Below are 13,198 nucleotides of genomic sequence, written 5' to 3' on the forward strand. Positions count from 1 at the left end.
CGCAATAGAAACTATCTTCCTAGCAAAAACTCACAAAAACTGTCGCCGCATTGCAAGATCCATAGCGTTCTCATCTTTTGCGTGACAGAGCTGGTTTTGGGCATATTTTTTGCGGGAATATCTGTAGTTTTTATTGATACGAAGTTTTGTATGTATATGACTTTTTGATCTCTTTTATGACGTATTTTCTAAAGTGAATTGATAAAATTCAGCCATTCTGGTACTGGGTTTTTTTTTTTTTTTTACAGCGTGTGTCGTGCGATATAATTATTGTTATAGTTTTATAGAATGGGTCGTTACGGACGTAACGATACCAAATATGTATAGGATTTGTGTTTTTGATCACTTTTATGTCACATTTTATTGGGTATAGGGAATGTAATGCATCTTTATTATTGGGGGGGGCTGTGTTGTGTTTGGTGCACATTTATTTTCACTTTTTTTAACTTTTACACTAGTGTACATTACTGTACACTAGTGTAAAATACTTAGATCACTGATACAATACATTGCAGTACCTAATGTACTGCAGTGTATTGTATCATGCCCAGGGCCGATTCTGGGGTCCGTGCCGCCTGAGGCAAATCTCAGGCCGCCGCCCCCCTCACTGGCACCCAAACCACCCCCCCCCCCCCCGCGCGCGCGCACGGCAAGCCTGACAATCATCATACATTACCAGCCCCACTCGTGCCCCCACCTCCCTGGAACACCCAGGGGCCGCGGCCACCGAAGCTCTTCAAGGCTGCTCTGCCCCTTTAAAAGCAGGGGGCTCCGCTACCACTAGCTGTTCTAACCAGTCCACTGAGCTTCCGGGACCGGTCACCTGATGCACGCTGGCCCCGGAAGCTCCAGCCCCGCGCACCACATCAGGTGACTTGTCCCGGAAGCTCAGTGGACTGGTTAGAACAGCTAATGATAGCGCAGCCCCTTGCTTTTAAAGGGGCAGAGCGGCCTTGAAGAGCTCCAGCGGCCGTGGCCCCTGGGTGTTAAAGGGAGGTGGGGGCGCGAGTGTATGTTCCGGAGGGGCCCAGGTTGGCAGAGTGGTAAGCGGCCCTTCAACTGAGAATCTGGGCGGCCCAGCGAGTATTTGCCTGGACCGTCAGATTATCAGTCTGGGCATGATTATGCCGCCCCCTACAGGACCGCAAAATCTGCCGCCTGAGGCGGAATACTCATTCCGCCTCATGGCAGAAGCGGGCCTGATCATGCCTCATGCTGACAGGCAATAGCCACAGCCACCCCTGTCAGCATGAGGCATCTCCATGGTGACCCCGGGGACCTTCATTAGGACCCCGGGATTACCATGGAGACATCGGAGGACCGGACGGCGCGGGACATTGTGATCACGTAAGTGACCCACGGCGCCGTCCGGGATCCACCGGGACCCGTTAGATGCCGCTGTCATGATTTGACACTGGCATTAAACGGGTTAAACTGCCCGGAGCGGAGAATCCTCCGCTCCGGGCAGTTACAGGAGGGTGTCAGCGGTCACACTGACCGCTGATCACCCGCTCTGCAGCCGACGCCGGGCGGCTATTCGTTCCGATGCGTACGCCGTTAAAATGCGTACGCAGCGGAATAAAGCCCATTAGTGACCGCCGTGAAAAGGCAGCATGGCGGTCACTAAGGGGTTAAAGGGACAGTACTTGAGCTGGTCTTAATGAGACAGTATATAGGTCACTTAAAGTGTTAGCACCAAAGCCTCTCCTTAACCCTTAGGCGACCCTGGACGTACCCGTATGTATTGGCCCGGGACCGTGGCTATTAGCGGGCACGGTCCGATCGCCGTGCCCGCTAATTAAGTAATCGGATACAGCTGTCAAAGTTGACAGCTGCATCCGATTTCCTGATGCAGCCGTTCCCTGGTGTCTAGTGGGGTGGATCGCTCCTCCGTCCGGGGTCTGTGCCGTAATGCTGCTGATCCGGGCTCGGCACTCGATTGCTTCCGGCTGCAGCATAGATCTCAATGAGAGATCAATGTGTATATACTAGAAGTCCCCCAGGGGGTCTTCTAGTATATGTGTAAAAGTAAAAAATAAAGTGTTGTTATTAATAAAACAAACCAAAAATAAAGTGCCCTAGAGGTAGGTAATCTGGATGGTTCAAATACCAAAACAAATTTATAAGGGCCAAAAGCCCAGATCACATCCAGTAAACCTACCACTAAGTAAAACGTAACTTTTAATAACTTTCAAATAGAAATAATAAGTATAAAGTTGTGCTCATTAAAATCACAGAGCTTCCATAACCTTCTACAGTGAATCAACCTATATCTGTATAGTCATAGTAGCTGCAGACTACTGACTACCTCGTAGTATAATACTATCTAACTGGGCTATGAAAGCAATGAATTTAAAATCAACCGCACAGCCCCTCAACTAGTTTCACCCACACATGGGCTTCATCAGGAGGAGGGCTTATGTGAGGGCGGCGCCCACTAAAGGGCCTTATTTATAGTACTCCCCATTGACATCATCAAGAAGCGACGTATCTATTCAATATAAACACTGCTATAGGACCTTTGTGATCATGTGGTCATCAATAGCCTATCAACTAATGCCATGTCAGACGCCGTGTGTCCATTTCCTATACATTTCCTATAACATATGTTATTAGTACTGTATATTTAGATTATTTTGTAATCACTGTTTTTACATTATTTATTAGTTATTAGTACTGTATATTTATATTTATTAGTACTGTATATTTACTGTTATTAGTACTGTATATTTAGATTATTTTGTAATCACTGTTTTTACATTATTTATTTGGATTATGGCACCTCTAATCTGTATAGATTGATATGTGAATTTTTAATAGTGGGTTTGTGTATATATAGTTATTATAATTAATATAATTTATAAATTATTTATAATAAATGGTTATTTATTTATTTATATGAATGATCTACACTTTATTGTATGGGGTTGTAGTACATTTAGTAGTTTGATTTATTACAGATATTTGAAATATATTGAAGCTAAGAAGACTGGGTTGTCTAGGTTACATGTAAACAAGTTTCTAGAGTGTTAGAAGGGAGCACGTCACATTTGGGGGGCGGTCTTAGATGATGTATGCGATCACGTGATCGGATTAGGTACTGGTGATGATGTAGGTATCACATGATCGGATGTGTGCGATCACATGACCGCATTATGGCTGACTGTGATGATGCTGTTGGTCAGGTGACCTAGTCATGTGATCCGAGTCTGGAGTGGACCCGGAAGTGATGTGGACTAGGTTAGGACGTCATGTGAGCGCCAGAGGGGCGTGACTACTTGTATAGGAAATGGACACACGGCGTCTGACATGGCATTAGTTGATAGGCTATTTATGACCACATGATCACAAAGGTCCTATAGCAGTGTTTATATTGAATAGATACGTCGCTTCTTGATGATGTCAATGGGGAGTACTATAAATAAGGCCCTTCAGTGGGCGCCGCCCTCACATAAGCCCTCCTCCTGATGAAGCCCATGTGTGGGTGAAACTAGTTGAGGGGCTGTGCGGTTGATTTTAAATTCATTGCTTTCATAGCCCAGTTAGATAGTATTATACTACGAGGTAGTCAGTAGTCTGCAGCTACTATGACTATACAGATATAGGTTGATTCACTGTAGAAGGTTATGGAAGCTCTGTGATTTTAATGAGCACAACTTTATACTTATTATTTCTATTTGAAAGTTATTAAAAGTTACGTTTTACTTAGTGGTAGGTTTACTGGATGTGATCTGGGCTTTTGGCCCTTATAAATTTGTTTTGGTTATTAATAAAAAGCCCCCTCCCCTAATAAAAGTCAGAATCACCCCCCTTTTCCCATGTTATAAATAAAAATAAATAAACAAACATGTTTGGTATCGCCGCGTGCGTAATCGCCCAAACTATTAATTAATCACATTACTGATCTCGCACGGTAAACGGCGTAAGCGCAAAAAAATCCCAAAGTGCAAAATTGTCCAATTTTTGTTGCATCAAATCCAGGAAAATTGTAATAAAAAGCGATCAAAAAGTTGCATATGCACAGTCAAGTGACCGATAGAAAGAACGCATCATGGCACAAAAAAATGACACCTGACACAGCCCCATAGACCAACGGATAAAAGAGCTATAAGCCTGGGAATGGAGCGGTTTTAGGGACATGTATTTGTTAACAATGGTTTGAATTTTTTACAAGCCATCACATAATATAAAAGTTATACATGTTACATATCATTGTAATCATAACGACTTGAGGAACATATATAACAAATCATTTTTACCCCAGGGCTAACGGCGTAAGAACGAAAAAAAAACAAATAAAAGAAATGCGTTTTTGTTTGTTTTTTTCAATTTCACCACGAATTGAATTTTTTTCTGGTTTTGCAGTGTCCTTTATGAAAAAGTTCAGCCTGTCATTGCAAAGTACAATTAGTGGCGCAAAAAATAAGGGCTCATGTGGGTTTCTAGGTGGAAAAAATGCAACTGCTATGGCCTTGTAAGCACAAGGAGGAAAAAACGAAAACGCAAAAATTGAAATTGGCCCGGTCCTCTAAGGGTTAAGGGACTGTATCAAAGTTGCTCTTAAAGGGACTGTACCAAAGTCACTCCTAAAGGGAGTGCATCAAGGGTTAAAGTGTATCAAGGGTTAAAGGGAAGTCACTGGTAAAGGGGCGCTCTTTTTAAGCACTATGGGCCACATGTATCATCTGGCGAACGGATGATTTTTGGCGGAAAGTGCCGATTTGCGTATTTTTTTATTCGCAAATGGCCGATTTGCGAATAAAATATTCGCCAATCGGCACTTTCCGCCGAGTACGCCAGGGGGGCGGAAAGGGGGCGTGTAGTGAGCGGAACGGAGGGCGCGGACTCAGAGTCCGCGCGATTTACCATCCGTTCCGCCCAAATGTACGCCAAAAACCTACTCCAGTCCTCAGCTGGCTTAGGTTTTCAGCGGTGCGCACCGGTGCGCACGGGATTTATGTAGAGGCAGTCCGCCTCTACATAAATCTCCGTAGCGCCGGAGCTGCGGGGGCATTTATAAGTCCGGCGTAAAAAACGCCGGACTTAATAAATGCCCCCCTATGTATTTCCCTGGAAATGCAAGTCTAGTTGCATTCTACAAATCCCTCACCACTAGTGTGGCGGTAAGGTCAGGTTTTAGTTATGTCATGTGAAAAAAAAACACCAAATTTACCAAGGGCAATCAGACACCTTAATTAATCTATCTATTTGGAAAACTAATTGTGCATTTACACAGAGAGATTTATCTAAAAGATTTTTAAAGCCAAAGCCAGGAATAAATTTAAAAAGAGGAGAAATCTCAGTCTTTTCTTTATAACCTGTTCTCTGTTTGGCTTTGGTTTGGGCTTTAAAAACCTGTCAGATAAATGTCTTTAAAGCACGATAGAGCCCTGATCTGTAGTGGTTTTTAAAAACCTGGCATATTAGTAAATGAGGGCCATTATAGAAATGGTGATACTTCTGTGAGAGTGCGGCTCATCGCATTGTGAATAAGCAGAGTATTTCAAGTTTCTCAATTGTATCACTTGAACCAGGAAACAAGACAATCCTAGTGTCAGACTATAGACATTAATACAATGTTTTCTGTATGTGTGTTATGTATAAAGTTTAGACAGTAAGGAAGGATTTACACATCTACTTTTGCTTCCAATTCTATGTTTGACTCAACCTGCATAAAAAACTATATGCGTGAATCCAGACTTGAAAGAATGTAACTTTTGAAAGTTGACCAGAGTTGTCCAAAAAACTAAGAAAAAAAAAAGGGACCAGATGAGTTCACAACACTGTAATATTGTTGGGCTCTCCTGTGGTTTATAGAGCAAAATTGACTGTGCAAACCTGGTCAGTTTGTAACAGAGGCTGCCTGCTAAACCTGTCAGATCTGAAGACTGTCAAGTCTAAAGACCCTATCAACCGATAATCGTCTTGTGTAATAAAAGACAATGATCAGCCAATATGCACAATGTCGGCTGATCATTGTCTTTTAACATGTTAAAAACCGACAATCACAATAGCAGCGATCTGCTGCCGTCGCTCCGTGAAGTAGGAGCAGTGGCAGCAGACTGCCGCTACCTTCTGTGGGCTGCCCAGACGATCTAGCGTTCACCCAGGCAGCCTCCCCCCCAGCCCTTACTCACTCAATGCCAGCCCAAGTGTAATAGCACCTACAGCAAGTGGGGAACGAGGAGCAAGCCAGCACTCCGGTGCCCGGTTCCCGGCCACTTCCTGGTGTCTGAAGCGGGCCCGAGACATGACGTGACAGAGCGCTGCGGGACCCACCGCTGGAACCGGGGAGGTGAGTGGACGTCTTTTCCCTCAGCCACCTCCTCCCTGGTCCCAGCAAAAACGTGCCATACCCCCCCCTCCCGCTGGAGTACCCCTTTAAGTGCCAAGGAGCAGAAAGGTTCAGCTGTCTTCTACCTATCAGACAAGCCCTTTACTGACTACAATCCTCATAACAATGTTACAAAAAAAAAAAAGTAAAATAGTAAACAAGAAGGAATACAGAAAGAGATATAACAGGAGAGTTTTATGAGGAGACTGCACAGGTAACTTGTTGTTTGAGCTTCTGTTTAACATTTAACATAGCCTGATAGATTTATTGATAACGCCATCATTTTCACAAAGGAATCAATTCAAGTATTTTTTTTTTTTTTCCACTTCTGAGGGTTGCAGTTTAATTTGTTATACTTAGCAGACATTCCTGGAAGTTATTGTGGACATCATTTCTAAAGTTAATATTAAAGCTTGGGAAGTAATTGTCTATGTTTGAAATGGCTCCAAATCGACCATATTGTTAAATATTCATCATAGTTTCTCTCTCTCGACCATCTCAAGTTTATTAAGAATATCTCCTTGAACCAGACCCCAGATATTGGTGTTAGTTTCTCTCCAATTTCTTGCGATTAGAATTGTTGCAGCAGTAAGGGCATGTCCTGTCTTAGCTAAACATAGCCGCTTACCTTTAGACACAGGGAATGGAGCTGAATTGTAATGCCACACACAACCTGAGGATAGGTGTGGCGCTGTTTTTGCAAGAAAGTAGGTGTGCTTATTCTAATCCCAAATAACCCCTTTAAAGAGAGCCTTATAGAGGTTGTGCCTTTTAAAAAGAGATTGAATATTATTAATTTAGAAATCAATGTAACTTTTGTAGAGAATCTCCTGTTATAGTCTAGTTATAGTATAGTCTAGGATTTCTTCCTAGAGGTCTAATCATTCACAGTTAATAGAGATGAGAGAATCACTTTATTATGTCTGCAATCCGTTCATCAGCCTGATTCCTTTTAACTCACTGCTGCTCCTCCCCAGGTGCTGGAAAAAGCTTTTCAGGTGCAGGATCCAGCTTTTCCCAGTACTCGAGGATGAGTGGCATGAGTTAAATGGCAGCCGGCTGATGAGCAGACTGCAGAGATAACAAAGTGCTTTGCTTCGTAATTATTGTAAGTTTGCTCCTCTCTGACAGGTAACCAAATCTGTCGCATGTTTCCTATTTCTTTACAGAAATCTTCAACAAGTGTCTGAAAATAATCTAAACACTTCTTCATTAAAGGGGTAGTCCCATATTAGCTTATTATCTCCAATCTATAGGGTAAGGAATAACAAGCTGATTGCTGGGGGTCCTACCACCAATCCCGAGAATGGGGATGCAACTGTCTCTGTGGATCACCCTGGCCTGCACTCCATTCATTCTCTATGGAGTACCTGAAGACTGCTGAGTGCTGTGTTTATCATGTTTTTTACCATCTTGAGATTATTCTCTAATTAAATTCTTTATTCCTAGAGCGAAATGAGACTGAATGTATGCTTCTTAACATGGAAGATGTAGGGAGCCAGGTCCAGTCCACACAACACCATCCGTGTACAGACAAAATTCTATGGACGTGTAAATGACCCCTCACTGAATGTAAGGGCCCTATTACACGGGACGATTATCGTGCGATAAATCGTTATATCATTAAAATTTAAAGGGAATCTGTTAGCTCCTGGACCCTACCTAAGGTGCTGACAGTGTGCTGTAGCTGGAACCCCCCAGTGAGCATGGCACCTTTCTGGTAATTTTCCGCGCAGTGGATTATGTACAATCTTATGTCACAGAGCAGTTATTTGTGCCACACTTGACATGCATCCTCCTTCCTCTTCATGAATAATCAATGCTGCCCGCCCTCCTGCTCCAACAGCTGTCAGATTGCAGATCAGTCCTCTGTAGGCAGTTTATGTCTGAAAGAAACACTCAGGTATAATTGAATCTCTTCTCCCTAATGTGTTGGAGCTGTGGTCTAGGGGTAACTCACCTGTCTAGCAACCAGCCAGCAGTTCATTCTCTGGATTGAATCTCCCGATGAAAATTAAATAGAGGTCTTTTTTTTCTCTCATTATTGTATCATTTTTAAGGCTATGTTCACACACAGTATTATTGCTCAGTATTTTGGTCAGTATTTTGCAACCAAGACCAGAAGTGGATTGAGAACACAGAAAGGCTATGTTCTCACACTGTTGAAATTGAGCAGATGGCCTTCATTTAATGGCAAATATTGGACGTTGTTTTAAAATAACAGTTATTATTTGCTATTTCAATTTCAACAGTGTGTGAACATAGCCTTTCTGTGTTTTCAATCCACTTCTGGTTTTGGTTGCAAAATACTGACCAAAATACTAAGCAAAAATACTGTGTGTGAACATAGCCTTAAAAATCATACAATAATGAGGGAAAAAAAACGACATCTATTACATTTCCATCAGGGGATTTGAACCAGAGAATGAACTGCTGGCAGGTCTCTAGATAGGTGAGTTACCCCTAGACCACAGCTCTTACACAATAGGGAGTAGAGATTCAATTATACCTGAGTGTTTCTGATCTGCAATCTGACAGCTGTTGGAGCAGCATTGATCATTTATGAAGAGGGAGGAGGATGCATGCCAAAGTGTGGCACGAACAACTGCTCTGTGACATACGATTGTACATAATCCGCTGCACGGCAAATTACCAAAAAGGCACCATGCTCACTGGGGGCTGCCAGCTACAGCACACTGTCAGCACCTCAGGTAGGGCCCAGGAGCTGACAGATTCCCTTTAAACTATAATCGTTTTATGTAATTGCAGGCAACAATTGAAAAATCATTCATGTTTCATTGATTTAGATCTAAACCTGAAATCATTGCTAATTGTTCACTGTAATTCCACATTCATTTGCTCAAGTTCCACATTTTTTCACTAATCGTTCAGTGTAATTGCATATTGTTACTGTATTTCCCGGCGTATAAGACGACTTTTCAACCCCGAAAAACCTTTTTAGAAGTTGGGGGTTGTCTTATACGCCAGATATGGTCGTCCCATACGGTGGAGTAAACGATCATAGTAACAATTGCAGGAACGATCGTAACTAACGTATATCGTTCTGTGTAATATGGTGATTTTAGGTTAACGATCGTTTGCTATCGTTTATCATTAGTCGTTAATTGTTTTAAAAATCGTAATAGGACCCTAAGGCAGAGCTTACTTTTCCTTAATGTAGTTTTGTTTTATCATTTGTGAGTAAGCTATATGCTATACCATAGAGATAGCTGTGTCTATATAGGTCCAGTCTCTTATAGGTCTCTAAAATAGGTTATAATCAAAGTGATGTATTTTCATTGCCAAAGGAACTGTGTATTGTCTATACACAGTTAACCCTCTGTGTGCTGACACTGTTTGAAGACTGCAATGTGTACACCTCACTTACATTTACTGCTTGTTTGTTACATAAATGTGCTCACCTTGCTGCTTGGAGCTTTTTCCTACAGCATTGACTAGAATGCTTTATCTGTAATCACCACATACTGAACATAACATGCTTCTATGTAGATTAAACGGGGCCTGGGGCAGAGTAACAGCCTCCAGTGATTGTAGGTGTCTCCTATCTGCTCATGTACACAGTCTCCTTCTCTGACCTCATTACCTCAACTTTCTTTTAACTACCAGAATAGACTGGTATGTTTTTCAAGGTCCTATATAAGTAAATAGTAATGGAATGACTAAAATAATACTTATTGGATTCTTTTATGTGTCTGTTACTTCAACAAACCATTCTAAGCAATGGAACCTAGTGCTATTACGACAGTAATCACGCTACCCAGATATGAATAGGTTAAAGGGCTTGGATGAGCCCTGTTCATATGCCCTATTAGGGTATATGGATGTCATAGAAATATATTACATGGACAGACACACATCTGAATAGCCAGCATGAAATTTTACATTTTTCCTGTTACATGTACATGTAATTGGAACGTCATAGGTTCACTGGATGCTTTGTGGAAGACTGAAATACCTAGTGTGTAGTAGTGACCCCAGAACAGCACTAATAGGGTGTACAAAAAAAAAAGCACATACACCAGTATTTTCCCCATACTCTGACCCATATATAGTTAGTTATTAATGTTACACAGGCTCTGCTTACCACATAAGTTATTACAGTTTAGTTACATCCATTGACTCTTCACTGATCAGACTCGCTCACATTTCCTTTTGTTGGCCTGGCCATCATGAAGATTCCTGTTAATATCTCATCCCCATAGAATCTGCCAGACAAACATTGTTGCTCTCCCACCATTCTCACATCAATACAAACTCCCCATCTGTGCTGCAAACTGTAACAATGACCTTCTTGTGCCCCCATACTCAAATAGTATTTAGGCCTACATATAGAAGATAGGCCCCATCTGTGTCTCCATACAGTAGCTAGGCCCCACTTTGCCTCCATATAGTATTTCTGCCCTCTGTGCCTTTATATAGTAGTTAGGCCTTTCTATGTCTCCATATTATTTGCGTTTTCTGTGCCCACATATGGAAGTTAGGCCTCCTCCATGTATCCATATAGTAGTTAGGACTACTCACAGGTAGACCTTCCAGAAGGTTGTATCCCCTATCCAGCTACACCACCCCTCTTAGTTAGCCCTTCTGACAGTTGCCCACTAGTTAACCTCCCCGTACCCTCATGTAGGCATCTCTTCTCTGTAATTATACAAAAAATATCCATACTCACCCAGCTAAAGCGCAGTTCACTGGTGTCGACCCATTTCTGCCCTGCAGTAGAGATGAGCGAACTGGCCGAGGTTTGGGTTCTTATGAACCTGAGCTCTCGGCTTCTGATTCCCGCTGTCTGCCCGCTCCGTGGAGAGGGTGGATACAGCCTGAAGACCGCCTAGAAAACTGGGATACAGCCTATGGCTATGGCTGTATCCCAGTTTTCCAGGCGGTCCTCAAGGTAGTATCCACCCTCTCCGTGGAGCGGGCAGACAGCGGGAATCAGAAGCTGAGAGCTCAGGTTCATAAGAACCCAAACCTTGGCCGCTTCACTCATCTTTACTCTGTAGGTGCATGAGTAATGTCACTTGTGCTCCAAGGCAAAGAAGAAGAGAGTAGCATTTTGTAGTCACAGGCATAATGCTGCCTGCGGCCACAATAGGGACTGGAAGGCCAGGGTGCCGATAGCTCCTTGCTCTGTCAATTAGAGCACCAAACAGTGGCGTAGCTACCATAGAGGCAGGATAGGCAGCTGCTATGGGGCCTCTGGGGGAGGGGGGCCCGGGGATTCACAGGGAACATAAGAGTCCCCTGTGTCGTCCTGCTTAACCTCTTATGTACTGCTGTGTGTAAGTGACCCAGTGTTCATTTTCAAGTTGCAACATAAAAAAAGGGGTTAATATGCAAAGGACAAAGAGATTTCTGCTTCACTGCTCTGATAACCCCTGACCTCTGTTGTGGCTGCTGTAGGAAAATGTGCCAGAGTTCAAAGGTTATCAGTGCATGAGCAGTAAAGCAGAGATCTTTGTCTTCCTTTTAAACTTTTTCTTGTTTGCAGTATGTAAGAGAGCATTGGGCTCCTTCAAGAGAACAGTCGGCTTTTTCATCTATGTATTTATTCATAAGGGCTCCTAATGGGCCCTTATAGTTAAATACAGTGGACTGACAGAGCAAGCAGCCGTTGATTCTCTGCTCTGCCAGTCATTTTTGTAGCTGCAGGCACAACTGCAGTACTTTGTGTTGTGCGTAGGGGACGGGGGCCCTGTACAGTTTTTTGCTATGGGGCCCCATGAATCCTAGCTACGCCCCTGGCACCAAATTTGTATATGCTGCTGCCCTATTAGATAACATAATAAGCATCTTATGCTTACCTCTCCACGCTCCCCCAATGTCCTACTGTGGCACCTCCAGTGTCCCCCGCTAACTGCAGCTCCACCTGGTATTCATCTTGGAAATGACATCCTGCTTTGCCAATCAATGATGGTGGTGGTGCTGCTCTGTCTTAGTCACTGATTGCCTGAGTGGGCTATCACTGTTGAAATGAGTCGATCTCAGAAGTGGCGGGGATGCAGTCTGCAAGGGGGCACTTGAGACACTGCAGCAGGAGATGAAAAGTATTCTACCACGGGTGTACCCCGTTAACTGTACGTACTAATAAGAAGCCCTCGGCAGGTAAAGTAGCCGCTGGCCCTGGCACTTACCCAGGCTTTGCAGTGTACTGATGGCATCCATGGGAGCACACTCTAGCTCGGAGCCACTGGGGGATTCCTAAGGGGAAAAAGCTAAGAATTATATAGTGTGAACATTTCTAATATGTTTAGAAGGGTCTTATTCATAAAGTGGGGGTTGTTTATCTATCTAATCACCTGTACAAAGGATTAAACACTAAAATGCAGTAATCCAGTTCCCTAGATGCGCTCAAACAAGTTATTTAGAAAGTGGATAAACAAGAATGGTGTTTACAAGCAGCAGGAGATGGCTCAGACAGCTTGTTCTCAACAGGCCTATCTAAACACACTGCTGGACTGTTAGCCTTCACAGTAAAAGCCTCTTTGCATTTCAATGGGATATTCTAAAACCTCATTATCAGGAGTAGCTATAGGAAATACAATGTACTAGTTACCAGGAATCAACAAACTCTGTACTGGCAATACGACCAACCAGCATGACGTGCAGACAATAAAGTCACTGATTTTTAAAGGAGTATTATAATTTTTGTATAAACTCACAGTCTAAAGCTCCTATTCCACGGGCCACTATGAGGTGCAAATGAGCGCTATTAGTGCTAGTTTGCTCCTCGTTTCCCGCTCACTGCCTCCGCTATCCCACGCGTCAGCAGCAAGCTGGTGAGTGTGGGAAGCTGCGGGGGGGCTGCCCGGGTGATCGCTAGATCGTCCGGGCATCCCATAGAGG

This window comes from Dendropsophus ebraccatus, chromosome 5, assembly GCF_027789765.1.
Source record: "Dendropsophus ebraccatus isolate aDenEbr1 chromosome 5, aDenEbr1.pat, whole genome shotgun sequence".
In the NCBI taxonomy this organism is placed as follows: Eukaryota; Metazoa; Chordata; class Amphibia; order Anura; family Hylidae; genus Dendropsophus; species Dendropsophus ebraccatus.